Source organism: Dermacentor silvarum, chromosome 10 (genome assembly GCF_013339745.2).
Source record: "Dermacentor silvarum isolate Dsil-2018 chromosome 10, BIME_Dsil_1.4, whole genome shotgun sequence".
Lineage (NCBI taxonomy): Eukaryota > Metazoa > Arthropoda > Arachnida > Ixodida > Ixodidae > Dermacentor > Dermacentor silvarum.
Window position 1 is genome coordinate 105,663,229 of NC_051163.1, and position 16,654 is coordinate 105,679,882.

A 16,654-nucleotide genomic window follows, 5' to 3' on the forward strand; every position below is an offset into this window, starting at 1 on the left:
CAATAAACCCGAACGACTTCGTATACATTTGCTGGAAGTACGGGACCCCTTACAGCTCAGCAACTGCTCCCTCGCAATTCTGCGCAGTCTCATTACGCTTTGCACTCCGGTTCTCCTTAAGCCCAACCTGTTGACTTTTCCGGTGCGCTACGACAAATCGACAGAGAATGCCACGAAGTGGAGGATCGGCTCTTATCACACCATCAAGTGAGAGCGCATAAGAAGCCGGATGGCGCAGCTAATCCTAATAACCTCATGTGCTATGTTTCTGGAGTGCCCAAATCTTTGGAGCCCGAGTTCCACCTAACCACTTTTAAGACTAGTGTCTAAAAAATCTGCTTTCTGCCTGCTCTGCGCAAGCCTCGGGGGGCAGAACGGATGTGCGGTCGTGCTCAGAAAAAGGGCAAAACCTTCACCAGCTACATCCAACATGTTGACTTTTGCCAGTGCATCTCTCCTGTTGTGCATACAGCTGAAACGACCAAGAACGCTACGAAACACATTAGCGATAACGTCTTCGAAATGCTCTTTGAGAAGAACCCTCAACAGTCGAAAAGTTAGGTCTTTTTTGTCAAAGTTATGATTTTCGCAAAGAGCGTTTTCCAGCTGTGCGTGCCGACGCTACGGACGACAGGCTTTCGGCCCGCACCGTTAGCCACGTGTAGTGCTGCTCATGCGTAGTCCTCCTTCCTTGACCGTCAAACAATTTGTTGGATTGGAAGTCGCGGAGTAACTGGCACTGTGGCCTGCTGTCTAGCCTTCTGGGACGCCTTTGTTTTCCCAACACCAATGCGCCATAAGGCGGAAAGTCACCGACGCATACCGACCCCCTTACACATTTTAGTTTTGTTTTGTTAAAGTTGCGCTGTCTCACTGAAGCTTCTTAATTTATGCTAGGTTTGGAAACCAAAGTATAGCGAAACACATTCCGCACCAACTCCCGAGATGTATTTTATTCAATTTGAAAAGGAAGCTTTTTTGGGCGGCCCAGATACTTCAAACACCCCAAATTTTCAAAGCACGTTGTTACAAAAGCCAAGTGCCTTCACTTCAAAACGTACTTGCGGGGGTAAGCTAAACAAGTATTTCTTAAATTTTTTTCGTAAGGAATCTAAGGTTGCCCTTGAACAGAAATTTTAACAATGCTGACGTGTTGAAAACCGCGCACATTGTCTGAGGAAATTAATGGGGACTATAATGAAGCTTGCAGTAAACTAGCACACATTGCTGTAGCTACGTACTGACCACAACGTCCGCTTCGTAACGTTGTCTGCATTTGGCACGTGACGTTGATTTTGTTGGGCCCAGTGCTGATAAGACAGCCCTTGGTTGTTGCCGGCGTTACCTCGGATGCCTTGCTTCGCTTGTACCATCGAACACAAGTGGAAGGACAAAACAGAACAACGGGGCAAGCAGCTATGCACCTACTATGCTCATCTCACGCCATCCGACGTCATCTTGCCTAAGTGAGGTGGCGGATGGGGCCTTGTTGCATGCCGACAGATGACTCTTGAAATTATGAATATCTCCTAATCAATATAAGCCAGCACGATATTATGAAGCGTTCTATTGACGACGCTGGCGTGAACGCAGGGCAACATAACCATGCATCTATAAGTACTCGATGACAAGGTCTTACATGAGGAGCCTGTGACATTCCCTGAGGGAAATGTGCTCCTTGTTGGGCCTTGGGTGACTGGAGGTGGGAACCATTCGTCTTCGTCAGTTGTCTTGGCATCTTGGAAAAAGAAGATAGACTTACCATTAAAAATAAATGTCTAGTGACATATTCAGTGAAATTTAACAAGGCCTTAGAAATTCACTCCTTTACAAGCAAATGATGCCACTGTTTATGGTCTTTGGCAGTTTGTCGTATAGCACCGACGCGAACTGAAGCAGATAGTCTGTCATAACTGTCAATAACGGAGAAAAACAGCTATGAAAGTACGTGACTAACCCACAATATTTTAAGTTTGTATAAAGGACAAACGGCTTACTTAATGAGTTGATTCAGAAAGCATTACGGTTTAGGCACTAATCGATTCAGGGCCAGCCTTGGCCCAAAAAGATGAATCCACTGTAGCGGATGTCTTTTAGACGATAGGGAATTTTTGTTAATAATTGCCTGTTGCATATAGCAGAATTATTCTCATTAGCGGGGATTAACGTCACTTGAAAAATATCAAAACGGAACATCGAATATTCTACGAACATTCCCTCATCAGGTTTAATTAACGAAAGTTCGCTCATGGCGACGCATCTCCGCTATAATTATTATCAAATGAAAGCTTTCTAGAGAGCCTCTCTCGGACTTTGCTGATCATGGCTGAAGGTACCGCTGCTGTCTTTCCGAATAGTTCTCACACAGGAAAGTACTCATACAATGGATCGACTTCCACATACCCATATTTACTAGCCCGACCGATATGCCGGTTACCGGATGTGTTCTCTACAGAATTATCACATGACACAACATACTGTACATAAAATCCCCACTGAAAAAATACAGGTCCTCAAAAGCATAATTATTTTAATAAATTAAAGTTTTCTCCATTCCTCCTCATGTTTCGATGCATCTGCATGGATGTTTTCTTGCCGAGTAATGCAGGTCAGTCGTGGGAACAGGCTAATAGCAAACTATCCCGAATCCAGAATTAGTGTGGTTCGCGGACAAGCAGGTGACGTGGTGGTGATCTCTGCATGTTGCCTGGCAAATATGTGTTTATGTGATCGCTATGCTGCAAAACTTGGCGGAAAATATGAGCAGTATCATAGCATTTATTTACAGCCTGACGAGTGCATCGCTTCACATGGATTTCAAAATTCGCGTTGGTTACGCATACATTTTTTCTTCTCTCCTAATTTCTACACTACTTACCATAATGTTAACGTTATACCCTTTGGCCTTATCAGAATTCCATTCGGTAACTCATAGTTTACTGTCTATTGTTGCGGTTTCGGAAATTCGAGGAACAAAAGCATTAGTCAGCAGGAACAGTAATAAGAACGGTCATTTTATTACCGCGCGCGAATTACTTCTTTTTTTATTCTTCAATGCGTTTTATATGCCGATAAATCTTCTTATCCCCATCATCCTTGCGGCATTACCGACGTGGCATTGTTGCTACGACGCGAAAGAACACCTAAAGGCTCAACCACAAGGAACGGATTTCCGACGGATTTTCGGCGTCGGCGCCGGCCGGCGGCACGCGGCGTGGACGCTCATTGACGGCTCTCAACCACAAGAGACTCTCGGCGTCGACGTATGTCAAGCGTGGCGCAATGTGGCCAGATCCTTGGCCCCGAATTTAGCCGGTCAGTTTTGCAAAATGTTGCGCTAACAGAACAATTGTTTTTACTAAGCAAGGACTTCTTGTACTTTTAGAACTTCATAAAAATTGTCTGTAGCTCTAGTGCCAACATATACGCTGGTTGTCTGTGCTGAAAAACGTAGCACCAGTCGCATAGCATGGATAGCATCACCAGCAGCTTCTGTTCCTAGCAAAAATACTTTCCGCTAGATAACGTGACGCGTAAATTCTACATTGTATGAAAAACTATATCCGCTGTCGAACGTTAAACACGAACGAGAGCTCTGATACTTGTCGAGCTCAGCTACAGTGCACGGCTACCGGCGGTAGACGACCGGCTCGGTTGTGCCCGCATCACAGCCGACGGCGCCGCTAATATCAGCGCATTTTCTTTGTGTATAATTATAGCGAAGAGCGACAACAACGGTGAGAAAATATCGCGGCTGGTGAGCGTCGGTGATTCATTCCGAAGCGCCGTCAGCTTAAGCTTTCGAGTGAGCCGGAGAAGGCCTAGCGACGATATCGGCGCCGCCGAACGATCAGCGGCGGTGAGGCTGCCGTCGGTGCCAGGGTGACCACCCCTCGGTCACTGATTGGCCACTTCGCTGTACAGCTGCAGCACAAATGGGTACCGGTCCCATCCTGTCTACGGCAAGGAAATCTCGCCGCTCGCGAGCGAAACCACCGTTAAACGGCGACCCGCGAACGGCGTACGGCGAGTTGGCGTGCCGGTAACGTGGACGGGCCTTAAGTGTGCACTTCGGCGTTCCTTGCATGTCCTTGTCTGGAAAGAGTATACATCATTATCTATGATACCGTACAAAGCTGCACCACTTGCAATGGCCGGAGCATGCGCGAGCGATCGGCTGTTTGGGACGCAGACGAGGCACAGGCACTCGCGGACGACAACGCCGGAAGCTCGCTTTGTAAATGGCCTCCGAGCTCACTCACATGGCACGGTGCACCATCTCGGAGGCTATATTTTGTTTGTCTCCTGCGTCTACCGCCACTTCCGCCGTCAGCGCTGCAGTCTGGCCTGCTCAGTCTTGCCCGTCGCGTGCCGCCGGCCGGCGCCGACGCCGAAAATCCGTCGGAAATCCGTTCCTTGTGGTTGGGCCTTAAGGCGTAGGCCACGTTCTTCAGCTATCCTTTCCAACTACGCGTCAACCGCACACTCTCTCAACCCTCCTCTTAAACCTCTCATCTCTTCACCACAGTAGCGCGTACGTGCTCTCAGCACCTTTCCACTCTATCGGGACTTTCGGAAAGGTTTTGCTGCACAGAAACATTTCACTAACCTTCATTCGCTTCTTGAATATTGCTTTCAGGTTTCAAAAAAGCGTACGCTAAAACACCATGCACGCTGTCCCCTGTGAGAATTCAGTAGCAAGTTGCAGGAACGTGCCGAGACATTTACCATTTTAGATTGGATTTAACAGGTTCGTATATCTTCAGATTCCTCATTATCGTTTATTTTATTTAGGTATTTTAGAAATAAAACTGCAGCGGTACCACAAAGAAGTCCCTCGGCAATATATGTATTAATGTATCACCCCGATATGTATATATTACCAATTTCTAACGACCCCATTTGTGGCTTAGCTGTGCGTATATATACCGGTGTGCCCGACGCGGTATTGAGGTTAAATCGCATAGCTTTGCAGAGAACATACTGAAGGCTTGCGTGGTACATGCACCCTTTACCTAACAAATACGGCCTTTGACGGACGCTACGCGTAGCTACTAAGTGTGTGAAGACCGAGTTGATCACTTAGCGTCCCACAATGGGCTCGCGGGCGTGTCCTTGCAGGGCGCTGTGATTTCGCATGTGTGATGAAAGCGTGCTTGGTGGCGCTCACAGTACATACAACTGAGGCTTTCGTCTGCAGCAATTTGTTCTTTATGAGATGACTCCATGAATTCTATTTTATGAGGCATATGGTGTCGAGCTAGACAGCGCAGTACTTCGCAGCAAGATTTGGCATCTGAGTGCGGTAATGTTGCTGGAATTAAAAAAAAACGCCTGTTCACCTTGAATAGTATTGGTGGCGGTCACTGTTTCCGATGACGTGGCGAGGATCGCCTCAGTAATGGTCGTCCCTGACAAAGAAATAACAACAAAAGTCGTTCGATTTCACGTTTTTTAGATGGCTCCATGAATGGCGTCAAAGATGACGCAATGAATGGCTCCATGAATGGCTCCAATATGGCTAGAAAGAGATGGCTCCATGAATTTTATGAAGCATATGGTGTCGAGCTAGACAGCGCAGTACTTCGCAGCAAGATTTGGGGTCCGAGTGCTGTAATGTTGCTGGAATAAAAAAAAAGAAAGCCTGTTCACCTTGAATAGTGTTGGTGGCGGTGACTGTTTCTGTCGCCGTGACGAGGATTTCCTCAGTAATGGTCGTCCCTGACAAAGAAATAAGAAAAGTCATTCGATTTTACGTTTTCTTACAAACCAGGACCCGACATTCTTCCAGTAAACACTCAAGATTTAGTAAAAACAAAGACCCATATCGCTCACAATAAATACCAATCAAAACATGAAACTGTTTCTATAACCTAATTCTCGTTCGGTTTCTTCTAAGTGTCAGGTTTCCTAAAAAATGCGTTTTCTGCAACGTGATCACTTTGGAGAGAGCCTAGACCGATATCGCTGTAAACGGAAGAAAAGAGCTATTGTCGTGCATTCTTCTTCGGAAAGCGATTTTAACTTGCGTTGAAAATTCATTCCAAACTATCCTAATGTCTTCAGTCCCCAAGTGTCCTGTTCTAAAGAAATTACAAAAACTCTGGCTAACACTGTTCCGCAGCTGAAAGGGAAGCAGTTTAACAATAATAACTGAGTCTAACAGAACATGACAGCTCATTATTTGCTCGATATTATTCCATACAAATTGTCTGGCATTTCCGTGCAATGTCCACCAGAATGACGTCATTTGGTACTGCGAACAAGCGCACGGGTTTGCATTTGAACAGGGAAGGAGATTGTTACCTCCTTACAGCAGTATACTGGCTCCATATTTCTTGCAGTTTGATAAGCATACTTAACCTCAATTAAAAACAGTTTGAATGCCGTTTTCATATTTGAATAATAAATTGTGTCTGGATTAGCGAACATGAGATATCTAAACTAGCATTGGTGCTCCGAAGTCTTGTACTTAACAAATAATTGATCAATGAATCAACAGTTCGTCCGCCTATTGCGAAAGCTTGTGTTATTTGATAATATTATTGCTTATTGAAATGACCTAAACGTGGCCAACGTCCACGTCTATCTTTTTCAATGTTCTTGGTCAGTCGTCATTGAACAGGTCTTCAAACAGAACATTACTAGGAAGTGGCCGTGTTTCACAATGCCGACTGACAGCAAATTTTACGAGTGCACACTAAGAATACGTTAAAATTCTATTAGCGCGCCCTCAAATGTGGATACTCATAAGCCTTTTGACACATTCGCATGCCTAAACACAAGCGTTGCGGTGTCTGCAAGTACTGCCACCGATGACAGCTGTCAAGGCTGGTGCTTGAAAGCAAATAAAATAAACGAAACGCAGCCACTCAGCTAAAAAATTGCTCAGTGACCTAGAATAAAGCTTTAAGCAATTACTGCAGTTAAGGGGTTTGGAGAAACAGCATATTTACGTAGCTAACTTTCACCTGAATTCCGTGAAGAATTTATTATGTGAAATACATTTGTGCAGGGCTATTTGTAGTCCAACGCCGACTTTTATGACATATTTATTTCACTCGATATAAAGGTTCCTCTATCTTGTAGAGCCCTATGCATGACCAGCTGTCTTCTAATTCCAGTTCAGATTTCAGCCCCTTTCTTTGCAACTATTCAGATTTAGAATATCCTTGTGCATCACTGCTGCAGCACATGAACTTTACTGCTAAATATAAGTCCCTTAATAAATGTGCACATATAGTCTTCGTGACATATCCCTTAAATAGACCGCGCATACCTTTTGAGGACGGTTCGGTCATGAGAGCATGTGTAGTCTCTTGGGGATGAGTTGTAGGCTTGGTCTTGTTCGCACCTGAAAAGGCGTGATCAGCGATAAACTGTTGGAAACACAGTGCGCCCTGCTTATGAAGGTGTATTTACGGTTTTCCAGAAGATCAGCTTTACTGTGTAAGCATATCCAATCAACACCGCCCGATTTCCGCTGCATATGACAGAGTGTCACTCCTGAAATATGGAGCGAGGGATACTCTTCTTTGCCAGCTTGTGAAAGACAAGTAAACCACACGAACAACATCAAAGTCACGTCTGGTCAGGGTCTTGTTGTCTTGTGAGGGCTAGCGCGCCAACAATACGAATGAATCTATTTTGAGATGGTCCACGTTTAGTGCGAGACGCGGCTTTCTAAATGTAACAAAAATTTCCTGAAATTTCCTGTTTCAAGGCCCGAATCGAAGCCAGTGAGCACACTTGGCACGTGTACACGGAATGAACTTTGAAACTAGCACCAGTTCGAGGCAAGCGCCTACAAATTTCGGACAAAATTCACTATCGTTATGCCAAAAATAAAGTATACCTTCCTAAACACTGCAAGACGAGCCAAACAGGAACACCAGTGCATTTTGACCCACAGTTTAGAAACACATACCTCGACGCTGTTGACAGGCTCTTTTTAAGGAAAGATGTGGGTCTTAGACGAAAACTTTTCAGGACCTTTATTATTGAAGGTATAGTGCAGAAAGCTTGTACGCAAATGTAAAGACCTGTGTTCATTTCAAAGGTGGGTCCATCTTAAATTATCTGTTTCGGTTTGAATTTTATTTTAGGTTTATTTTAAGTTTCAGAAATACCCTTCGTTTTATAAACAGCAGGCAACTCTACTAAGGCTACAAGATTAAATTTCCTTTCATTCGCATACATGATCAATAAAACAGCGCCTCACAAGATAAATATGGGTCTGAATCATATATTTACGTATAACCATGTAGTCTACTTTGATGTTTCGAAATATGACGTAATCATTGCATGGAATGTGTCGCAGCAGGTCTTGAACGTGTCGAACGTGAGGTCTCGAACGAATCGAGCCGAGTGAAACGCTTCTGCGACCAGCGGCAAAAGCGAGCTGTTTGCTCTCGCGACGAGGACATACTACATCGCATGCTAGAAGCACAACGGTACACAGATAATGCGTAACTTCACATAACGTTTAAGTTCACAAGTTGTAGTAATATATGAAGTAGTTAATTCCTGAAAAGTGTGTGCAGGTCATAAGAAAATGGACCTGCACTGTGAAAAACATGAGGTAAGACTGTTATGTGTGACCGCACTACTTGCGTAGCTTCTGCAGCGTTGTCCCCTGAGTATAAAACGCAGTATACACAGCCAATAATAATGCGCAGCCCTCTTCTGGGCCGTGTATAATGGTCCAATTTTGGTTCTTGCCGTACTTACGGCACACCCTAACGGGGACAAAAGGAACACTTAATGGGAAGGAAGACACAAACTGACACGAAGAAGCACTTCTTAATATCAGTTTCTGCATTCCTTTCAAGTCAATGTTCCGTATGCCCTCGTTAGGTTGTGTCGTACATGCCATAAGGACAATGAACGCACACGAACTAACTTAATTCATCACTACGTCTATCATCGTCTTGAGGCAGATTTCGAATATAATATGCCTCATAAATGAAGGTTGTATAAAATTCCCGAGAAAAACTTATTTTTTTGTGCACAACTTCGCACATTTACCATCGCTGAAAAACCATATATTAAAGCAAACACGTTTTCCAATGATGGCTTTAATGAACCTCCGGTTTGGCAATCTACTGAAGAGTGTACTTTCATATCTCACTCATGACACCCTCCTGCGTTTGTTGTACTTTGGCTCATTTTGTTGGCTTCGCCCATGTTGGCTTCGCTCCGAATTTTATTGTATTGTGCCGTTTGCGGGGAAAGCACGAATAAAAACCAATGGAATGGGCGAATTGAATATCAATGTCTGCAATGACGATTACGCTAAAGATTGGCACCGATACCACACGCGTCTGCCTTCATCGAAGGTTTCTTTGTCGAAGCTTTAACGACTGCGGCCTGCCATGCATCGTTGACAAAAATACAGCATGTTACGCCTCGGCGCGCTACCATGGACTGATACCTAATAAACAGCAGCAGAAAAGTTTTTCTATTTTTTTTTTTGGACGGCAGTTTGGGTCTTCCGATTTCTTACGTGGTGAAAGTGGCCTGCCTATTTGTTTGTGACTAGGGTTACGCTCGGGTATAGCAAACTGGCTACTTAAATTTCCTATACTTTTGCAGCATTACGGAGTATGCGGCGACAGATTTCTCATTATTAAAATAAAAAACTAATATCACACTACGAGGAAGCAGTCATGCTCCGCATTATATATACAGCAAGTGATAGTGCAATAATATCGTCTATTTGGCTATCTTGTAATATTTCATCCGTCGGCAAGATTGGTGACTTTCCCGATAGCTTGGATACCCTTGTCAGTATTTTTTTCTAGCAACCAAACACATTACCAGAGCCAATTAAACGCGTACTAGCGCGGCCACTAACGTTTGACCCGACTTACAGGAATCATACTGGTTCGGAGACGTGAACTTCTCGTCGAAGTGTCGCAGCACTCTCTTGAGTGTCCGGAGCCTCGCGAACGGGCCCCTTCCGCAGACGTTAGTCCCGTCTGAGTATTCGAGGTTGTAGGCGGCGATGCCGTACGGAAATGATGTCCAGGACATCTTGCTAGCACACAGCTGCAAGAGCAAAAATATCTTAGTCAACTTAATGACGTAATAAAAACTTCCATCTCGTAGACTATTGAAATTGATTAACTGTTGAACAACGAGGAGCGTTTTGTTTAATGTTTATATTTATTGCACAATTTAAACCTTTTCTATATAAGGACGTGAAAAATGCTTGCCTGCTCCGATGGTTTGCTATGAATATCCGCAACATATCGTTGCTGCTCACAAGTCACGCCCCACTATTCACTAATGCATAGCACCAAATATAATCGCGCTTCTGTGTCCCTGTTTCACTTTATTCCGCTACATAATTATTCATTGTCAATGGATGATGTATGCAGCCATTCTAACGAAACACGCCGCGGACAATGGTCAACTTGAAACATCGCGCATGTTCACGGTTAAGATACTTGTATTATGAAAAAGTGTAAATAAATGTCATTTGACATGAATTTAGGACTTCGTGCAGAGCACGAACGGAATTGTGCCGCCACAATCGAGATACATATGCGTCATTGCGCGAGACATTGTTAATATGATCGCTAAATATGAGGAGTGATCCCCGTGTTTGCTCCAGATTTGGCAAAATAAATGTTTTATTTCTACCGGGGCCTGTGCAATGTTTCCTACTTCCATGTGGTACTTATTGTGTGAGCGTATACAATTCAAAACAGCATTTTGAATTTATAAGACCTTTCAGTAAAGCGAAGAAACGCGAATGTTCAGCGTGTGTCATATTACTAGACATAGAACGAACGCAAACATTAACGTTAAGTGAATGTTAACGACAATGGCATTAAGACTGCTTCTTCAAAAAATTATAAAAAATTGACGTCTGCTGTCGAACAGCCGATTCTAGTGTAGTTATAGAATAGCCACATGCCCTGATATTTCCTCAATAATCGATCCTCATGCACAGTGACTTGCGTCACTGCTTCACCAATGCGGTAATTTTGTGAAGATGCGGTAATTTTGTGAATTTTGTACAGATAACGGCGCATGGCATGTTTTCGAAGCGTAAAATATCCCTTCTAAGTTCCCAATTCCCGAGCATTGCGAGTATGCCACAACTCGTTCTTCAGTAGACGTTGAGTCATGGCGAGAAAATATCTGGGGTGAAGCCGCTAACGATACCTCGCTAGGAGCGCTACGAGTCATAGAAATTATTCAAATGGCTTGCTTGAATTTATTTTAATATATGTGTGCGTTGTAGAGGTTGGCTTCACTGGGTGATGCACGCTACTCTATTTCTCTTAGCCAAACAGTAAATAGCAACAATAGGCCCGCTCAAATAGACACAGAAACAAACAGGATGACACATCCAATTAAGTTGGTGAAAGTCATAACATGCTAGCGCATAATTCTCATGAAGTTAAAGTAAAGTTCCTATAAGGTTCACATAAACTTCAGCACTGAGAATTTACTACATGTCTGATAACAGTCGTCATCGACAGTGTTTTTCGCAAGATGGTGCCTCCATAAAGGCCGTTACACTGTAAGAGTTCATTCGTTGGACTCTCTTGCTTGCTTTTCATCTGTCGCTGACGACCTGCCGATACTGATGATATCCCAGATGGAGTGGCCCTCGGATCACTCCCGAAAATCACGAACGTGAAGAAGAGAAGGTAACAACAAAACAGTGTTGTGGTGTTGCGAATTGATGAGTGCACTGAAAAGTTGACAATGCCAAGTTTGGACTGCAGTCCTTAATTTCAAGTTGCGTTCATAGGCAGAGAAGAAAATGAGCGTTTTCGCGCCACCCCTGGTCCGTATACTTCTGCTCACGGGTGTACATGTTTTTGCGCTGCAGTTTGAAACCGTTTTACAGCGATTAGCATTCTTCGTAAACTTCACCCACCTTGATCATTTTGGGTAGTATGTACAGTCTGTTTCACACTTAGGGGAAATCTCGGAGCGCATGGCATCGCGATGCGGCGAGCGCTGGAGTCGGGTGCCGGAAGCAGCTCGCGCAGGCGCCGACGCTCGAGGCGCGTTAGCTTGCGTCGAGCTGTCGACGAGGTTGGCGGCGAGCAGTCGACGCGGTTCAAGATAACGCGCCTCGGGCGTCTGCGCCTGCGCGAGCTGCTTCCGGCACCTAACTCCAGCGCCCGCTGTATCGCGATGCAATGCGCTCCGAGATTTCCCCTAAGTGTGAAACAGACTGTACATACGTTCGTGCCTAACCTCTTTCATGTCACTATCCGAAAAAAGAAAAGTAATTTGAAATTAAACCGGCGCTGGGCAGAATCGATCCCGCGTCGCACGGGTTTCTCAAGCACCGCAGCTGGATGCTCTAGCTCTGAGCCAAGGATGCGTGCGCGACCTGAGATACCATTTCTTTTTAAAGGGACACTAAAGGGAAATATTATTTCAACGTGGACTGTTAAAATATGATACCAGAAACTTTGAAACGCTTGTTTTGTGCCAAGAAAAGACTTCTTTTAAGAGAAAATTGCGTCTGAAGCGTCCGCGCACCTCTAATACGCAACTCAAATCGCGCGCCCGAGCGAGGAGTGGTGACGTCATGGCCATATCGTGACGTTGTGCTACCGGTGAGTAAAACGGCGCCCGCAGATGGCGCAACGGATTTTTTTTTTTTTGCGGTAAGCGCAAACGCGCCGCCAGAAACAGAGCCAAGACAGTGCCGACAGCAGTGTGAAAGCGGAAGTATGGTGGCTAGCCACCATAGCGGAAGGTAAAGCGCGCGCCGAATTGTCAACACGGTGATCGTCGACGCTCGTCGCAGTGGACCAACTAGTTGACGAAGCTGACAACGACACATTGGCTGGTGACGCTGGGCTCGATTTTAGTGATTTAAGCTCCGATGAGCGTGACATACTGCTGAGGGCTCGCGCTGCTGGCGTCGTTGCCTACTACGACGGCGGCCTCGACACCGGCCTCGACACCGGCTCTTCCGAGCGCGAAAGCAGCGAGGACTCCTGCAATGCGACGTCGGGCGACGAAGCTGGTCACCATCTGGACGTGCCGTCGCGACTCTCAAGCTGCTAGCAAATTCAAGTGCGAGTTTAGCGAGCCAGCAAAACCAGCGCAGTAATGGAGGAAGGAAAAGATTTTCCTCCATGAGCGCAGTACTACGCGATAACGAAACTTCTGAAACTCGAAAGCGAGCGCGGCGCAGACTCGAGCGAAAACGAAACCTTTTGACCGACGCCCACGTCTTTATCAAGTGTAACGCCAAACGGTTTTTTTTTTCTAAGAATCTAATAGAGTAGACAAGTAGCATTTTATTCCGTCTTATAATCCAACGAAACAATCTTTTCTACGAGTGGTGAGTACTATGACATCTTTTAGGGAGTTGCCTTCGTCATCGGGTAGTAACGGAACCGTCCCTGGGGCGTCTCTTATCGTGTCCTACATTACCTCAATTTCCGATTACTAAAGCTTTGTTCGTGCTTATATGACGCATTAGCGTTTAGAGCATGCTTCTGTCACTTTAGACTGACTTTTATTTCACTTGGGTCCCTTTAACCACGCACCCACACGCCACGCACCTCGGAGGCGACGCACAAACTTCCTGGAGGCGCCGCGAGATGGTGCAGTGTGTCCAAACGCAACCTTGAGAGAGGAGCCCGCTTCCACTAAGCGTCTAATACGCGACGCATTTTGGCGGTAGTAGTAAAATGTGTCGCTACATTTCCTTAATGATAACCGCAATAACGTCCACATTCATCGTAAGATACTTTCTGCAGGATTATTTTAATAACTTGAAGCCTACTGAAGTAACCCACCTTATATCGAAGCGATTCTTCTGTGTCGTAGATAAACGTCCTCTCAAGTGTCTTGTTGTACGCGTACTCGGTGTTCATTCCTCTGACGAAGACTTTCTTCGAGTAGCTGGGATTGCTGCAGACCTGCGTGACAGTAAGACAATATTTAGTTTTTGCGGTCCGGCAATAAACGTACCCAGCGTGCAGCTTCTAACGCGCTAAATTTGTACTTAAAGACAAAAATTACCCTTCGGCAAATACGTATTATTCACAAACAAAATGCAAGAAATCCCTAAGGAAGAAGCATACATCCGTAGTTAGGAAAACATACGTGAACAAATATATCACGGTAATCTCTCTTTTTGTGTTTGTGTTGGTAGTTTTTAAGTCCATCGTAGTAGCGCCTGAAAGCAAGCTTCGCGAAGTCAGTCAGTCAGTCAACAAACTTTATTAAGGTCCTAAAGAACTACTAAGTCGTAGTTGCGGGCCGCTCCCACGTTAATTGGGGTGGGAAGACCATGGTCCTCCGCCCGTTCGAGGGCCCTTTGGACAGCCCTTAGTTGGTCCTGGGGATCGCCGCTTTTAAGGGCTTCCTCCCAGTCCTCCTATTTATTCCGAGAGCCGTTTTGTAAGGTAGAACATTGCCAGAGCATGTGTGCTAACGAGCAATACTCTTCATTGCACTCAGGGCAGTGTGGGTCGATGTCCGTAGCAAAGCGGTTAAACCTTCCTCTCGACGGTAAATAAAATTGCCGCTGACGAATGCTTAGAATTTCATATTCAACAAGGTTCTCCTCTATTACACAGCTATGTTTCTATAATATATGGCATACGCGAATAGCTATTTGTTCCCATTTACTTCTTTAGCTGCAACACTACCCCCTTACCCATTGTCGCATCCGTGGCTTATAAAGAATTTTTATTAAATCAACAAGTACAAAGAGCAACCTTGCGGACAATACACAGTTTTAGCATAGCGTTACAATCTTACTGTTACAATACGGGCTGCCATGATTGTGGATGCGTGGAGTTTGCGTGGCTCCGGTAAGTTTACCGACGACTTCCGTTGGTTGCCGTGATGGCGTTACAACATAGCAGTGCCAAGGTAGCCTGCCCCGATCTTAACTGGCACGTGTTCTTTGCTCTCCGGCATGACAGGAAGAAATGCTAAAACCAGTGACTGCGTGCTCTATTTTACCTCGGAAAACAAAGAGTAAGCTCCATTTATTTTAGTATTGAGATCGGTTGTTTGTTTCGACGATGCTAGGCGTAGAGGAACGAATCAAGGTGGAAACTTTTGTCGAATTTTAACCATCAGATACTACCATGGCATTTAGCATTGATTAACGCTGTGCAATACAGTGACGCAACCTGATAATTACAATTGGACAAACTTTGTATTCTTCATGCCGCACACAAGGCGAAGCACCATCCAAACGAGCAATCGGGCTCAATAATGATGGCAAAACAGCTTTTATAGTTCGTCCTCAGCATCACATAGGACTAGGCGATGCCTCATTCACCCGCCGTGGTTGCTCAGTGGCTATGGTGTTGGGCTGCTGAGCACGAGGTCGCGGGATCGAATCCCGGGCCACGGCAGCCGCATTTCGATGGGGGCGAAATGCGAAAACGCCCGTGTACTTAGATTTAGGTGCACGTTAAAGAACCCCAGGTGGTCCAAATTTCCGGAGTCCCCACTACGGCGTGCCTCATAATCAGAACTAGTTTTGGCATAATTTGCATATTTTGTTTTTTTAAATGCCTGATTCTCCTATTTGTTTTTCGCTGTCACGGAGGTGAAAGAGTAGTACGACCAAAATAGTTGGACCCTTCGCTTTTGTCACGCTTTAATGGAATTACTGGTAGCCGCCTGGTAAACATACCGGTGCCCGGTAACAATGGACGTTGCTGTTAGTATTGGTAACGCTAAGACGAGAATGCTGTGCTAAAACTTCCTAATATATATTTATTATTACACAAGCTTTTGGAGTTAACTCAGACGGAAACCAGTGCACGGGTGTTCTACTCTAGATCAGTTTGTTTACATACAAGCTGGCGAACGGAACACAGGACGGGACAAGTTACACAAAGCTGTTCTGTTCTTATCACATTTACTATCATATGCGCTGCTTGCCGTGTTGAACCTAAACGAATGTTTTGTCTGCAAGCTAGCGTTGCGCACTCAAGTATGCAATTGTCAAGGCAGCTGGCGATGCATTCTGTTTAACTGTCGCCATAGCCAAGCTAAAAGCTTACGCCCATCTAGCTTCGATGTGTAATGCATAGCAGGTGCGCATGGTATCTGAGAACCTAATCACGACTTGAACATCAGGAACAATAATTTAATCAGAAATCAAAATATTGGTTTCAAATTCCTCCGTGTCTTTTATCATGTTTTTTATAAGGCTGTTGAGAGCAAGAATGATCTTTTTGCTCAAATATTAACGGATTTTGACGTTCATAACGGCAGCATACTCAAATCACATACTGCGTGATAATTTTGGGCAGTATTTCCACGATGGGCGTGTTTAGAGAGTTCCGGACATATGGCTGCGAGTTAGTCTCCGCCTTAGCGACGCTGTCCATATATAACAGCAGATAAGGTACATTTTAGGATGTTTAGAGACGCCACCTAGAAACTGACGCAACCGCAAATGTCTCAACCAATCACTCTTCGGTCCCGCAGGCCTGGTGGGAGCGAGAAAATCCATTACTTAGGAGTGACGTGTAATGACATCGTCAGACGAAAGCGTTGGTGTTTCGGTTACTTCAAGGTGCTATGCAATGGCCATAATTGAACTTTCAGTTTTCTCAATCACTATGGCCTCCACCTGCTGGAAAAGTTCAACTGCCTCAATGTCGTCAGACTACTGGCAACGCTTATT

At 45.0% G+C, this 16,654-nt stretch overlaps 1 long non-coding RNA gene across 1 annotated transcript; it reads right to left on the bottom strand.

Moving 5' to 3' along the window:
- Nucleotides 1-1,639: 1,639 nt before the first annotated feature.
- Nucleotides 1,640-5,723, bottom strand: LOC125940949 (uncharacterized). Its single transcript, XR_007464109.1, has 3 exons — nt 5,653-5,723; nt 5,343-5,411; nt 1,640-1,738 (listed from the first exon to the last, which is right to left on the bottom strand). It is a non-coding gene; the product is annotated as an uncharacterized LOC125940949 (long non-coding RNA).
- Nucleotides 5,724-16,654: the final 10,931 nt, after the last annotated feature.